The following is a 15257-nucleotide window of genomic DNA, read 5'->3' on the forward strand; positions in this document are numbered from 1 at the left end:
AATTAGCCCCCTTGTCCTAGACTGGATAATATACTACACGGATCAATGAGGTGCAAAAGTTCCTCACACCACTGAACCCCAATGCAATGAAGCTTCACCAATATCAAACCCATTCCCATATTGAAAGCAAAAACATATTGGGTGGAATGCTTGAATAAACGCAGCCACTGGTATTATTTTGTGGCGCATTCCATCATTAATTTTCCTACTATGCCGATGCAGACAGAAATCAGCCAATTGCAAGTCAATGTTTGTCCTGCTCTGTTATGACCAGTCTAGCCTTAGCATGGTTTTATGGCTTGCATTATAATTGTGCATTTATAAAAGTAATTCTGCTCTCCGTCTCAAATCAGGTCAGCACTATAAAGAACGATGGTATTAACATATTTATATTTGGAAACTGTTCTGTTTTACCTTTTTGAAAAGAACGAGTTTCATCCCAATACAAAGCAAAAACTTAAACTATCTCAAGAAACTCACAAGTTATAAAATGTTTGCCAACTGTGTCACGGATTTGAAATGCCTCACTGAATCCATCATAAAGGACAAACATGAAACAGCATATTTGGCATGGTTACTTCCGAGTTAAGGCTTGAAGCCTCTTATCTACTTTCTAAATTGTGTCTCAGACGTCGTGGGGTGTGCCTTCTCCAGTGGTGACCTCTCTTTGAAATCATATCCAAACAGGATCGCCTAATCCTACTATATGTGAAAAGGTCACTTGAGTTTATGGAACTTATGATAGGAGGAACTTCTGCAGTCAAGTGTCATGTAAAAAGAAATACTGCCTGTGAAACAACGCCACGTCCTTCGCTCGTTTTAATGCAGAAGATATTTCACAAAATCCCTGGCTGCATTCACAAAAAGCACCACCCTAGAGAGACATGCAAAATAATTCACCGTTAATTGTCTGCGGGAAAAGAGACACAGGGAAAATACATTTTGAGAAAGTAGGAACTCAGTTTTTTTAAATCTACTTACGTTTTGAGTCACGTAAAAATATTTATACTTGGAAAAGTTAGAAATATATCAGCAGTTTGATGTGTTCCATTAGGCTGAACATTTTCTCTGTTGCAATTAGTCTTGCAACCATCAATTGTCTTCACTCTTTCCAAAAGTGAAAAAACAGCTTATCACATATACAATGCGAACTTTTCCTGTAGTCCCAAATCAACTATATTATGAGCATAAAACAATAACCGGGATAATTCCAGGAAACCATCTCCGCCCATGTCATCTGATTTGTATATTAACATAAAACCTCCTGCTAATATTCAAGAAGCCTGGGTTTGTCATGCTGAGACAATATTGTGCAGACTTTCACATCAATGAGGCAATTTTTTGTGTCCAACATAAAAGTAGGCAGAGGTTTAAATCACTCAGTCGATGGCCTGTTCAGAGCCTGCTCATGCTGTTTTTCAATGTGCAATGCATCACTATACTAATGTAACAGTGCAGCAAAAGACACAAAACATGCCGCAAATGCCAGAAAATCCATGCTGGGACGCAGTTGTTTTTAATTGTCTTTTGTAAATTATAATTTGATCACGGCAAACTACAACAGTGAGAAGATAATAGCAGAGCGTATTTCTCGTTATTAAACTCGAATACACAAAATGAGAAGCTTTCTTTCAACAGGGTACATACAGTTTTTGGACATTTACGAATGTGTAACATTTTTTTCAGCAATATAGACCGCACGAGTGTTTTTTTTTTATTTTTATAAACTAATGAACCGAAACATAGATCACAGTGTTAACCATAAATGTTCTTAATGTATATTTTCGAGGGAATTGCTTGCAAGACATACTAGGGTCCTGTCTAGGCACGTGGATTATAATACGTACAGAAATTAATGTATAGTTGTAGGATCCACATAAAGCACTTCCAGTACACAGATGATGTGGTAGAATCCAATTTATTAAGATACCAGTAATAGAGACCCCATCCAACACAAACTTGGAAACTGTCATCTGAAGCTATGCAAAGCCCAGCACAGTGTAGTCAACCTTCCAGATTCTATGCACAGTTAAAGGGCAACAGTACATACATGCAAATACATATAAACACCATTACTTAAGACATTACAATAGTACATTGTATGGGAAAGCTATTGGCCTGCTCCTTAGGGGCATAGCTGCCAATGGTGCTGCTGGCCCATTGGCACTCCAGTGCTTAATTTGAACCAGTGGGTGCCAGTATTGACCACCAACCCACAATTTGGAGGACCAGCATTTATTCTTATACATCAGATATTCACAGAGAGAAAGAGATGGGAAACAAAGCAGAGCAGAAAAATGGAGGAAGAGACAGAAGGAAAAAGCGTGAGGAGGAACCTGTGGAGACATGAGGTGGATTCAAGACTATGCAGCCTTGGCATGTGGTGTTGACATTTAGTTCACTGGTCATAAGTTTCCGAGCAAAGACTTGGGCACCAGCATTCACTCTTTTTCAAATTATGCACTACGAGGCAATATGGCTAGAGGGGTCCTTATAACTTATATAATGACTTTCTTTTCCTAACAAAAACTGGGTAGAACAACCAATTTCTGATCCTTGTATTCGATCCCAAGACATCCTTGCTATGCCACTTTTGTTTTGACCTGTGTCACAAAGTCTTCAAGAAAATGTGATTTTCTTCAAGTTTGCCCACTTGCAAATGTGAAGTGTGCCCACTTGCAGTGAGCGCAACTTGGCGGGGCAACATACAGCTGGAAATCAGCCCTCCAATGTTTTTTTTTTTTCAGGAGGGACTAAGGACGTTAAAGTAGAGTCGCAAAGAAAGGAAGGATACGTGGCTTTTCGCGGAAGTGGTGATGACCAGAAAGGTAATAGAAATGTCTAAAATTCAAAATGTAATCTGGAGTTAATAAAATGTGACATGAAATGTTATCTTCTCTTGTTTCAAAACTGGCAAATTGACTGAGGACAGAGGCAGATATGTAGCAAATTGTGCAATTGTACCATTACAGACATCATTAAGGTGATACTGAGAGATATACTGCTGAGCCCTGGTGGTCTAGCCCGGAGAAAAGGGTCAAACAATCACCAGAGCACTTGCATGGGCTTCTGAAACTGCACCTGTAATGTTGTTTATGGTTATCTGTCCACAACTTCTCTTGTCAATACTACTTTGAAATCACTACCCCATCTAATACAGCACGTTGCTAGGGGACAAAGAGGATGGGAGAGTAGGGTGCCTGTTCTGGAGCAAGGAAATATGTGTGAATTATTATAAAAATAATAACAGAGAAATTACATTGAAGGCAACTAAATCATGGAAAAACAACTTTAAGGAAAGGCAAATTTGAGGAAATACAAATAAATAAGAAGTTAAAAGAAACATTTTACAGGAATGATAGTTTGAAGGAAACAACCAAAATCACTCTCTTAGGTGAAGATTAGAGGTAGTGAGGGTTTTTAGGTTCAGGAATGGGTGGTGTTTGGGCAGATGAGGGATTTTTCAGGCTTTTTGGATTTTAGGGATGGGTACTGTTTAGGGTTGGTGAGGGATACTTAGGGATCAGATATAGGTAGAGTTAAGACTGGTGAGGGGTTTTTAGACTTCATAGACGAGCGGAGTTTATGGATGGGTAAGGGTTTTTAGATTTTACTGATGGGTGGCATAAAGGGGTGTTGAGGTGTTTTAGGTTTTATGGAGGGTGGAGTTTAGGGCTGATGGGTGTTTTTAAGGTTCAGTGATGGGCAGAGTTTTGGAGCTGTGAAGGGTTTTTAGTGGTCAGGGATGGGTGTAGTTTAGGGTGGTGTTGGGTTTTAAGGGTTCAGGGATAGGTGGCGTGTATATGCATAAAGGGCTTTTTTTGGGTCGGGGAATAGTGAAGTTTAGGGGTGATATGGGATTTTAAGGATTTAGGAATGGAAAGGCTGTAGGTGTAGAAAGGGTGTTTTAGGAATTCAGCAATGAGTAGAGTGTAGCAGTAGTGAGGGGGTTTTAGGTTAATCGATGGGTAGACTTAGAAGTAGAAAGGTCTTTAAGGTTCATAAATGGGTGGAGTTTAATGATGAGAGATGAGTGTAGTTTATTCGTGGGTAGGCATTGTTAGGAGGCAGAGATGGATGGTGTTTATAAGTGGTATGTGATCAGCGCAGTAAAAGCATTTAAAGTAATTGCTTGACAATGTAAAATACATAAATCCAAAATAACGCCCCTTGACATGAAAGATTGAAGTAAATGCCTTTGACAAAAGTTTTCTGACAGAAAGTCATGCCAACCATTTCATTTACACCTTAAAACATAAGTACGCAGATGCCAATTTGTAACAACAAAATCTATTATTTGCTTTCTATGAAATGATAAATGCCATTCATCCTGAAATTTTCCATTAAACCACTTAGATGAAATGTTTCCTCTGTAATGGTACCTCATTAAATTGTTTTTCTATGAAATCACATACAACCGCAATGGAAGGACAATCATTCTCTAAGTCATCTAGGTTTAGATTTATCAGTGGGCGGTCTTTGTCTTGTCACATGCTTTTAAATTTGAATAAGTTGTGATACTAAGGGGGCTGATTACGATCTCGGTCGGAGGCTTTCTAACCGAGATCGTCAGTTTCACCTCTGACCGCCTAATTACAATTTAGGATGTCAGAAGTGAAACCGGCAGGTCATTCTGGCTGGTTTCCGACAGCCTCAAGGAGCCCGTTGGCCAGTCGTCACTGGCACGTAATCCATATGGATTGCATTTTACGCCGTCCGTATTCCATGCTGCGCTTTCCGACATGCAGAGTCTTTTAGAAAGCGAGTTTTGGGGCCCCTAGCAAGGCCCCTTTCAGGTAGCAGCTTACGGTTGGTGGTTGAGGGCCAGTCGCCTCAATTAAAAGGTACTGTGACTGAGTTGTCGACATTTGAGTGGGCCCGTACCGACGCAGCCTGCTGGATTTGCTTGACTCTGTGTTATTTCAACCACGCTGTAGCCAGACCGGGCTACCGATTCGCACAGAACCTTCAACTAAGCCTTTTAACCAGAACTCTTAACATCTAACAGTACTGTGGATTATTTTTGTCGTTTATTGGTCTTGTGGTAACTCTATATAAAATATACTTATTTTTGATATACAACCTTGTGTGGTGTCCACTTGTAGTGTTGTCACTGGGTTACTGTGTGTGGTCACAAATGCTTAACTTACAACGCCTCTGAGATAAAGCCTTGCTGCTCGTGCCAAGCCACCAAGGGGGTAAGCAGGGGTTATTTTAGGAGTGTAATCCTCTTATCCTGACTAGAGGAGAAGGTCCCTATTTGTCACAAGTACCTACCTTTGCCAACTAGAGACCCCTAATTCTAACACATCCCACTACAGTTCCAGAATATTCCTGAGAAGCTGCACTTTCTTTTGATTGGAACACTGTCTTATATGCTAGAACATCTGCTATATCCTTGGGCAGTATCACAGACAGACCCGTAATTGTCTTTTAAGTGAACCTGCACTTTGAAGAATTCATGGACTTTGCTCATTTCTAATCCACAAGAGCTTTCTTTATTTTATTTAGGATAGGGATTTTGTCCACTGCATATTTTACCTATTCATGGAACAATAGCGGTATCTTACTTACCTATATCCCTTGGGCTTTTGTCTTGTAAGTCCAGAAGTGATCTAATTTCTTGGGATCAGAGTCCCAATACTTATCCCTCAAAATTCTTTGTTCTCTGAAGGGTGAGGGGCCTGTGCCCCATCAAAACCAGTTCTAAAGCACTCTCTTTACCAGACTTCTCCTTTCCGTTCACAGCGCAGGGCAGGCACATCAGACGCCCCACAGGAGGTGGAGCCAGCATTGTGGAAGGCAAGTACAATCCTGGAGCACTTTGTTTACAGGACTCCTTCTCTTCTTTCATTGTGCAGGGCAGAGACATCAGACGCACCACAGGGGGTGGAGCTGGCATTGTAGAGGGAAGGTTCAGCCCTATTTAGGTCCCAGGTGCAACTCCTCCCTCCCATCTACATGCAGATCTCTGTATTCACCACCGGGCTGCCCCAGCCTGTCTCTTGGAATCCCCCAGCCCTGTCACTCACAAAACTACGGCAAAGGAATACACAACCTTGCAGAGGCAGGCTGAAATGGTTAGGCAAGCAAAACCTACTTCTAAAAAAAGTGGTATTTGCAAACACAGAATATTAAAATAAACTTCACTAACATTTTTATTATTCTGAGTCCAGGCATACTAAACACGAATTTCTACAATGTTCTCTGAGTCTGTTAGGATTATAAACACGTAATAATCTAACACCCCATTCTGGCCTACGGAGAACAGGTAGCCTAGCAATAGTGAAAAACGAAAGTGGCTGTAATTCACTATTAGGACATGCAACACACATCAGGGCTTGTCCTACCTCATACTTACAATGCACCCTGTCTTTGGGCCTACCATAGGGGTGACTGACATGACGGCAAGGGAAGGTTTAGGGACTGGCAAGTGGGTGCACTTGCCCAGTCAGCATGACAGTACCAAACTGCATGCAGGCTCTGCAATGGCAGATCTTAGACACATTTTACAAGGCTGCTTCGGTGGGTGGCATAATCAGTGCAGCAAGCCCACTAGCAGCATTTGGATTTACACGCCCTGGGCACACTCGGCGTACTGTCCTAGGGTCTGACAAGTAAACCAAAGATCCAGTCATGGAACTACTATAAATTTACATTAGGGAGCACTCTCACTGTGTCACTGGACAGCAGTGGCACAGTGCCCAAAGCATCTAACACCAGCAAAAACACATGATGCAAAAATGGAAGGGAGACCCACGCCAATAGTGCCAGGTCTAACACGTGCCCCCTCCAGCTGAAATGTGGGGAGTACTACCCTACCTCCTGAGAGTTCTCATCACTAAGTCGGAAAAATCTGGACAGACCATCAACGTTGACGTGTTTTGTACCAGGGCGGTGTTCCACCGTAAAGTCCATATCCTGAAGGGAAATGGACCACCTCAACAGCTTTTGATTCTCACCCCTCATCTGCATCAACCATCTGAGGGGCCTGTGTTCTGTTTGAACCCGGAAGTGAGTCCCAAACAGGTGTGGTCTCAGCTTCTTCAGTGCCCAGACCGCAGCAAATGTCTCACGCTCAGTAGCACTCCACCTCTGTTCCTGTGGAAGTAACCTCCTACTGATGAAGGCTACAGGTTGATCTAGGCCCTCTTCATTTATCTGTGACAAAACAGCCCCCACACCATGCTCTGAAGCATCTGTTTGAACGATGAACTCTTTGGAGAAGCTGGGTGCCAGGAGCACGGGCGTCGTGCACATGGCAGCTTTCACGGTCTCAAAAGCTTTCTGACAGGTGTCAGTCCAAATAACTTTCTTGGGCTGCTTCCTGGAAGTCAGCTCTGGCAAGTGTGTAACAATGTTGCCATACCCCTTGACAAACCTCCTGTAGTACCCTGCGAGTCCTAAAAAGGCACTCACCACTGTCTGGGTTTTGGGGGGTTCCCAAGCCAGATTGGTTACAATCTTGGGTTGTAGGTGCGCCACCTGGCCGCTCTCAACTTGGTGTCCCAAGTACACCACAGAACCCTGCCCGATTTGGCACTTACTTGCCTTGATCATGAAGCCTGCCTTCCGCAGCGCCAACAGCACTTTCCAGATGTGGCGCAGACGTTCCTCCCAAGTGACACTGAACACTGCGATACCATCCAGGTAGGCAGCACTGAACTCATCCAGTCCAACCAACACCTGTTTGACCAACCTCTGAAAGGTAGCAGGAGCATTCTTCATCCCAAAGGGCATAACACAGAACTGGAAATGCCAATCTGGTGTGGAGAATGCTGACCTCTCCTTTTCTCCTACTAGTCAAGGTGGTGCAGAGGAAAATGTCCTATGTCAGTACAGAGTGTCCCTCATAGTTTTATCCTGTTCCACTCTATAATTTAATTGAGCCCAATCCTGTCTGTTTTCTCGCTGTAAATCCAGCGTGCTTCCTTCGCTAAAAGGATACCTTCACTATTCTGCGGGGAACCCTTGTTTGAGAAGATCACCACTTGACTATTGCACCTTAGAAGCATGAGTGGGTATTTCTAACCTTTGTGCCCAGGTACTAGAGGTGCTCCTCTACAGTCCCAATTTTGATGAGATGTAATTGTTATGCTTTAGCACAGGGTACATGTGTGGGCCCTGATTTCTTGATTTGATGTAGAACAACAGGAAATGCATTACATATACCATGCCTTGTTGGAATTGGAAGTTCAGTTGCCTTTTTAAATGTTTTATAGTATTGTATGTACTATTAAAATCTGGGCCGTGAACTGGGTTTTTGTATGGCTTTCCCCAGGTCCTCCTTTCAGAAATAACATCTGAATAAGATCTTTACCCTCCTGTTTTCCGGGGCTCCATTTGCCCAAATGATCCATCTAAATAGTTCACAACGCTTAGGTTAACTTATTCCCCAAGCTTGACAATGCGGCACCTGGTGGGGTTGCTACAGAACATTATGTGGGTAATGCCTTGGTTTATACCAAGAATGTGACTAGGCTAAGATGGCCGCCACTTTTTCGATCGCGCTCACGTGATGCGCTGAGGGGCGTGCCCTCGCTCACCGCGCGTTTGTATGCTGCCGGCAGTATCAACCGGCATGGCTGAGGAAAGGTGCCTTCCTAGTCGGTTGATGGTGAGGAGCAGCCGCGTGAATGGAGGACTTGGCAGGGAAGTACTAGTAACCTGCATGTTGAATGCATACTGTGTTTGAATGTGTTGGGCAATTCTCAGGAAGCTATGAGAGGATACTCGGTGGAGTGTGTTATTGTTATGGGCAATACCGAGATAGCAATGTGGCAATCCCCGGCAGAATAATTTGGGAGCACAATACTAGAAGTCCAGTGGGGCTCATGAGCAGAATGTGTTTAGGTGCTAATCTAGTACTGAATATTTTGAAAGGCTGTGTGTTTGCCATGATACATGCGCTTTTTTCATGGTTTGGAGACGCTGTGCTGCTGGGTATGGGTGACAATGGCAACAGCATTTTAAGTTGCATTTGGAGTGTGCACCAGGTCAGATAGGAGTGCAGCGCCCAGCTTAGTAGAACTTACCAGTCCATTGACACCGAGCGTGTTTTCTCTTGGCAGATTGCAAAATAGCCCAAGGATCGAGGGATACTTCCAGGTTAGCAGTACCCACGACCTTGTAGAGACCTGAGCAGCCGGTATGAGTAGCGTGGCTGACTCTTGGTAATCCCCACACACTACATTATATTATGATTATATTGTGTTTCTTGCCACCCCTGGGTTTACGTGATTTTAAACATGCCTTTTACCTGTTCTCCCTTGGCAGCATTTTTTAGAACTAGTGTCCATAAGAGTGAAGTGGCAGCAATTGAGTGCAGCCCTGATGAAACTGCTAAAGGTAATATAGCAGTGAAACATGTCGGCACTGGCAGTAGGTGATGGTATGCATTATTAGCTACCAGCCTTTTTAGCATTAAAGAGCACACTATCACCGCCCTATGAATAAAATTGGTTAAGGGACTGGTGTTTAGTGTGTGTGTTTAAGCACTCTGTGATTTGTGTTTGTTTGTCACCGGCAGAATTTTCTGCTCTTCACCATTTGTCACTTTATATGTTGTTTGTTTTGGACACTCTTTTTCTTTCCTCTCACTTTTCTTTGAGAAGCAAGTGACCACCGATGATGAGACAGGGGCCTGTCTGGAAATTTCATACCAGTTACCCCGATGGTGGTGTTTCCGTGAGGGGTCATTTGCTTCTCGCACATATTTTTTCACGTCTATGAGGAACGTCTATTTGTGGAGTGGACGTATGTGACCAACCTGTTGTTGGCTCATCGTGAGGGGATGTTCTGAGGTGTTGCCCGGGAGAACAGGTGTTTTAAGTTAAGCGTAGCTACAGTGCAGTACCTCCTTATAAAGTGTATGAGAGTGTAGTGGGGAGTAGGTTTCCAGTATATACACCCCCCTTGTTGTCACTGTTATAATAGCACGCGTTTGGACTGGGTCTTTATTTGTTATAGAGTCCCTACACAGTAGACCATTCTCCCAGTAGATCCAATGTGACCCAGACTGATTACCTGCTGCCTACCTTGCAGCCTGTTGCTGCAAGCCCTCAAGAGAAGGGCATTGTCTCTGCTCCCAGCAGAATTCGTCCCTGCAGGGCCCCCAGTTCAGCTATCTGTTCCCCGGTAGGCTCCAGGGCATTCCCCTCAGGGTCTACCTCCTCTTGGGCTTCGGGGGCCAGTTTCCCGCACCCCCTGCCTCTTCTCTCTAAGGCAGGTTCCTGGGCCTCCCTCTCAGGGTCCAGGTCCTCTGGAGCACCCCTACTGGCTGCCATTGACCGGTTGGTCATGCACGCCCAGTCAAGCAGACTCACCATTCTCAGGTGAGTACTCTTTTCCACCTACTCCCAAGGTGAGCTCTCCAAATCGTTCCCCAACAACAGTCAACAGGCATTGCGGGCCTTACAGCTACCTGAAGAGTACCAGAGACCCCCCGCTCAAAGGGAACCTGAGCCGTAGGACAATGACTCTCTGTGTTGTCGGCGTTAACAACTCGGCAAAATGCATGAGGGACAACCTGCTCTTGAGACACCAGGTGATACCTGACAGCTGTCACACTGGCTCCTGTGTCTCTAAGAGCCTCCACCTTTTGGCCATTGATGGTCACCCACTGCCCATATTTCTTAGTGTTCCTGGGCAGTTGGTTCTCTTGGACCACCTCACAGTCCCCTAAAGAGACAAGGGTCATCTCTGCAGGACCCCACCCACCTTGGACTTCCATCTCTTCCCCAAAAGCTAGACTTGCCATCTGCTGGGGCGGAGCACCAGTGGGTGCTGCTTTTCCAAGGCGGCATCTGGGATCACCCGCCTTGTGACCCAGGTCCCCACATTTGTAACATCTCAAGGGTCCCTGTGGAACAGGATTACCTGTCGGGACAACTTGCTTTCTCTCTGGGGGAGGCTGGGAACCTTTCCCTTGGTTCCCTTGGGAATTACTTTGTGGCCCTCTGCGGAACTCACTCTGCTTACCCCTGTCCCCCTCACTCTTCTGCTGGGGACCCTGCCCACATTTGGCTGAGTCTCCCACGTGACCCTTGTGGACCCTGGTAATGACCCAGCGGTCCGCCTCACAAGCTTCCTAGGGTTAGTCAACTTACTATCAAGCAGGTGCTGGCGCTGCTCTGGAAAACAATTATCAGACAAGTGCTCCCATGCAATCAAATCCAAGAGACCTTGAAAATCATTAACTTTGCTGCCCTTCACCCAACCATCCAACTCTCTGTGAAAGAAAGTGACATATTCTTCCCAGGTATTATTTTCTATCTTCTTGCAATTCCTGAACCTCTGCCTATAGAGGTCAGGGGTCAAACCATACCTAGTCATGAGTGCATCTTTCATGTGGCTATAGGACTTATGGACTTCAGAAGGCAAGTCAAACAGTGTGTCCCGCCCCTCACTAAGGAACCTTCCCCACAACCCCACTCCCCTATCTCTCTCAGGGACCGGGTGGGAAGACATGGCTACCTCATAGGCTCTGAACCACTGCCCAATATCATCATTTTTTTAAAACTCCTTTACCGCATCTTTGGGGATGTACACTCTACCTTTCACAGGTGCTGAAGGTGTGCTGCCACCAGAGGGAGTACTCTCTAGGCTCCTGGCTTTCAGATCCAACTCCCTCAAAACGTTGTCATGCTCCAACTGCAATCTCTTTTCTTCTAGAGCCATTTTTTGCTTTCTAGCTCTAGTTGCCAATTCAATTTGAGCTTGGCCATCTCCATTTCATGCGTCCTGTTTTCTTTCCTGTCTGCCAACTCTTCTGGGGACAGACCTCGTGCAGAAATACTGCTACCCATTGGGGACGACTCATCCCTCTTCTCAAGACCCAGTGGTCCACCAAGCTGCTGCTCTGCATCCTCACAATCCACTAAGTCTCCAGGGACATTCCTTGCCACCATCCAGGCCCTCAGCGCCGTTTGGTACTGCTCCTTCCTGGTGATTCCGGTTAGGGGAATTTTAAACTTTTTGCAGAAGCTCCTGAGCTGCTTGTTGGTGTAGCTTTCTATTTTCTCTTCCTCCCAATCACAGTCAACAGACGCAACGGATGCTGCCTCTTCCATGATGGTTGAATCAGGTATTACTTTTAAAAAATGGAGATCCCTGGCAAAAACAAGTATCAGAAGTACCTGCTTGCGTTATGGTCTGCACTCACTACGTAGTGTTCACTAATCACTGTACTTGAGTCACTTGAGCCCTTCCGCTGACCACCAATGTTAGAATTGGGGGTCTCTAGTTTGCACAGATAGGTACTTGTGACAAATAGGGACACTCTCCTCTTGTCAGGAGAAGGGGATTAAACTCCTAAAATAACCCCTGCTCACCCCCTTGGTAGCTTGGCACTAGCAGCAAGGCTTTATCTCAGAGGCGTTGAAAGTTAAGCATTTTTGACCACATAAAGTAACCCAGTGACAACACTACAAATAGACACCACACTAGGTTGTATATCAAAAATAAGTATATTTTATATAGCGTTACCATTAGACCAATAAACAACAAAAATATTCCACAGTTCTATTAGATGTCAAGAGTTCTAGTTAAAAGGCTTAGTTCAAGGTTCTGTGTGAGTCGGTAGCCCGGTCTGGCTACAGCGTGGTTGAAATAACACAGGGGCATATTATCAAGGGGGTTTATCTCCGCTTTTTTGGCTTTCATAGCCAAGAAAGCGGAGATAAAATTATCTCCCAATTACCTAGCTGTCGCTAACACTAGTTAGCGACAGCTAGTAGGAGATAGCGACCATCTTGGGCCCCACTTTGCATGTCAGTGATATTTATCACTAATGACATGCAAAGTGGGTGTGCCAGGATGTTAGCGACTGGAAACAGGCGCTAACATCGCTATCTCCTATTAACAACTTTTGGAGATATTCGCGCTAAGTGTGAATATCTCCAAAAGCTAACACCTGCCCTGAGCAGTTCCTAGCCATGTTATCCAATGGGAGGTGGATAACATAGCTAAGAGAATTAGCTCGCTAATTCATGAATATCGCAGACTTTTCAGCGATATTCATGCATTGCGGACGATATTTATCGCATTTGCGATAAACCGTGGTAATACCAAGGTTTATCTGCGATAAAAATCGCCACAGCTCGGCGATAATTTTTCACGCTAACCAAGCAATAGCGATAATTATCGCTATTGCTTGGTAATATGCCTCACGGAGTCTAGCAAATCCAGCGGACCACGTCAGTACGGGCCCATTCAAATGTCGACAGACTCAGTCACAATACCTTTTGCTTGAGGTGTTCGTCCCGGTGCAGAAAGAAAGCGTTGCAGGACGCGTTGTCCCTCGATGCTTTGCAGGCAGCGTCCCGTTGACAGAGTCGTGGATCCAAGGCGTGCGTTGCGGGGGGAGATAGTGCTTCGATGCTGTGCTTTCAGCTCGCGGTGCGGCAACAGAGCCGGAGTTCGGGAGCTGGCGTCCATCAGTCCGGACAGCAGTGCGAGTTGGGCATAGTGTCATAAAGCGTGTGAGGCGGTTCCCAACTCCGGTGCATTCACAGGACTCGTAGTCAGCAGCAGTGACCGCGACGGTCAGACCAGTACGAGTCGGTGTAGCGAGGCGTTACACTTCGCGGTGTCCACCAGTACCGGTGCAGGAAATGGCTCGGTGATGGCATCAGGATGACGTCGGTGAGCTCAGAGCTTGCAGTGTTAGAGGCGGACGTTCCTTGATGCAATGCCTATAGGACACCTGGCCGGTCGCGAGAGTCAGTCACTGCTCCCTGCCCTTTGTAGCCACTGAAACAGCATTTCCAGCAGCAATTCACTAAGGCTGGTGAAGTCCACTGGTCCTGGGACTTCGGTTAGGGGGTAAGCTCTCTTCTAAGCCCTTGGAGATCTTTGCACAAGTTGAAAGTAAAGTCCATAAAGTACTTTCTCCTCTCTTTGGCAGTTAGGCAACCTCTGCAGGCCAATCCCCCAAGCAGAACTTCAACTTTGGAATACTCTTGCCTCAGTTTCTTCAGGTTCCTCTCCTCAGCAGAGGTTTCATCTTGTAAGACCAGAATAGATCTAATTTCTTGGGATCAGGGTCCCAATACTTATACCCCAAAATCCTTTGTTCTCTGAGGGGAGAGGGGCCTGTGCCCCATCAAAACCAGTTCTGAAGCTCTCTGTTTACCAGACTTCTCCTTTCCTTTCACAACGCAGGGCAGGCCCATATGACGCCCCACAGGAGGTGAAGCCAGCATTTTGGAAGGCAAGTACAGTCCTGGAGCACTTTGTTGACAGTCTTCCTTCTCTTCTTTCAGTATGCAGGGGAGAGACATCAGATGCACCACATGGGGTGAAGCCGGCATCGTAGAGGGAAGGCCAGCCCTATTCAGGTCCCAGGTGAAACTCCTCTCTCCCATCTACATCCAGATCTCTCTATTCACCACCGGGCTGTCCCAGCCTTGTCACTCACAAAACCAGACGAGGGAAAACACAACTTTGCAGAGGCAGGCTGAAATGGTTAGGCAAGCAAAAACCTACTTTCTAAAAGTGGTATTTGCAAACACAGAATATTAAAATAAACTTCACTAAATAATGTATTTTATTATTCTGAGTCCAGGCATACTTAACTCGAATTTCTACCATGTTCTCTGAGTCTGTTAGAATTATAAACAAGAAATAATCTAACAGCCCATTCTGGTCTACGGAGAACAGGTAGCCTTGCAATAGTGAAAAACGTAAATGTCTGTAATTCACTATTAGGACATGCCACACATATCAGGGCTTGTCCTACCTTATACTTACAATGCACTCTGCCCTTTGGCCTATCACAGGGGTGACTGATATGAAGACAACGGAAGGTTTAGGGACTGGCAAGTGGGTACACTTGCCCAGTCAGCATGACAGTACCAGAGTGCACGCAGGCTCTGCAATGGCTGACCTTAGACACGTTTTACAAGGCCACTTCGGTGGGTGGCACAATTAGTGCTGCAAGCCCACTAGCAGCATTTGGATGTACACGCCCTGGGCACACTCGGTGCACTGTACTAGGGTATGACAAGTAAACCAAACATCCAATCATGGAACCATTATTCAATACATCAATTTACAGAGGGAGCACTCGCACTGTGTCACTGGACAGCAGTGGCACAGTGCCCAAAGCATCTAACACCAGCAAAAACACACGAGGCAACAGCAAAAATGGAAGGGCGACCCATGCCAATGGTGCCAGGTTTAACAGGATGCAACCAATATTAGCCAGGATTTTATGTAAGATAGCCAGGTGATTGTGCATGCCTAGTGGTTAGCCA

Source organism: Lissotriton vulgaris, chromosome 1_1 (genome assembly GCF_964263255.1).
Source record: "Lissotriton vulgaris chromosome 1_1, aLisVul1.2, whole genome shotgun sequence".
NCBI classification, from domain to species: domain Eukaryota; kingdom Metazoa; phylum Chordata; class Amphibia; order Caudata; family Salamandridae; genus Lissotriton; species Lissotriton vulgaris.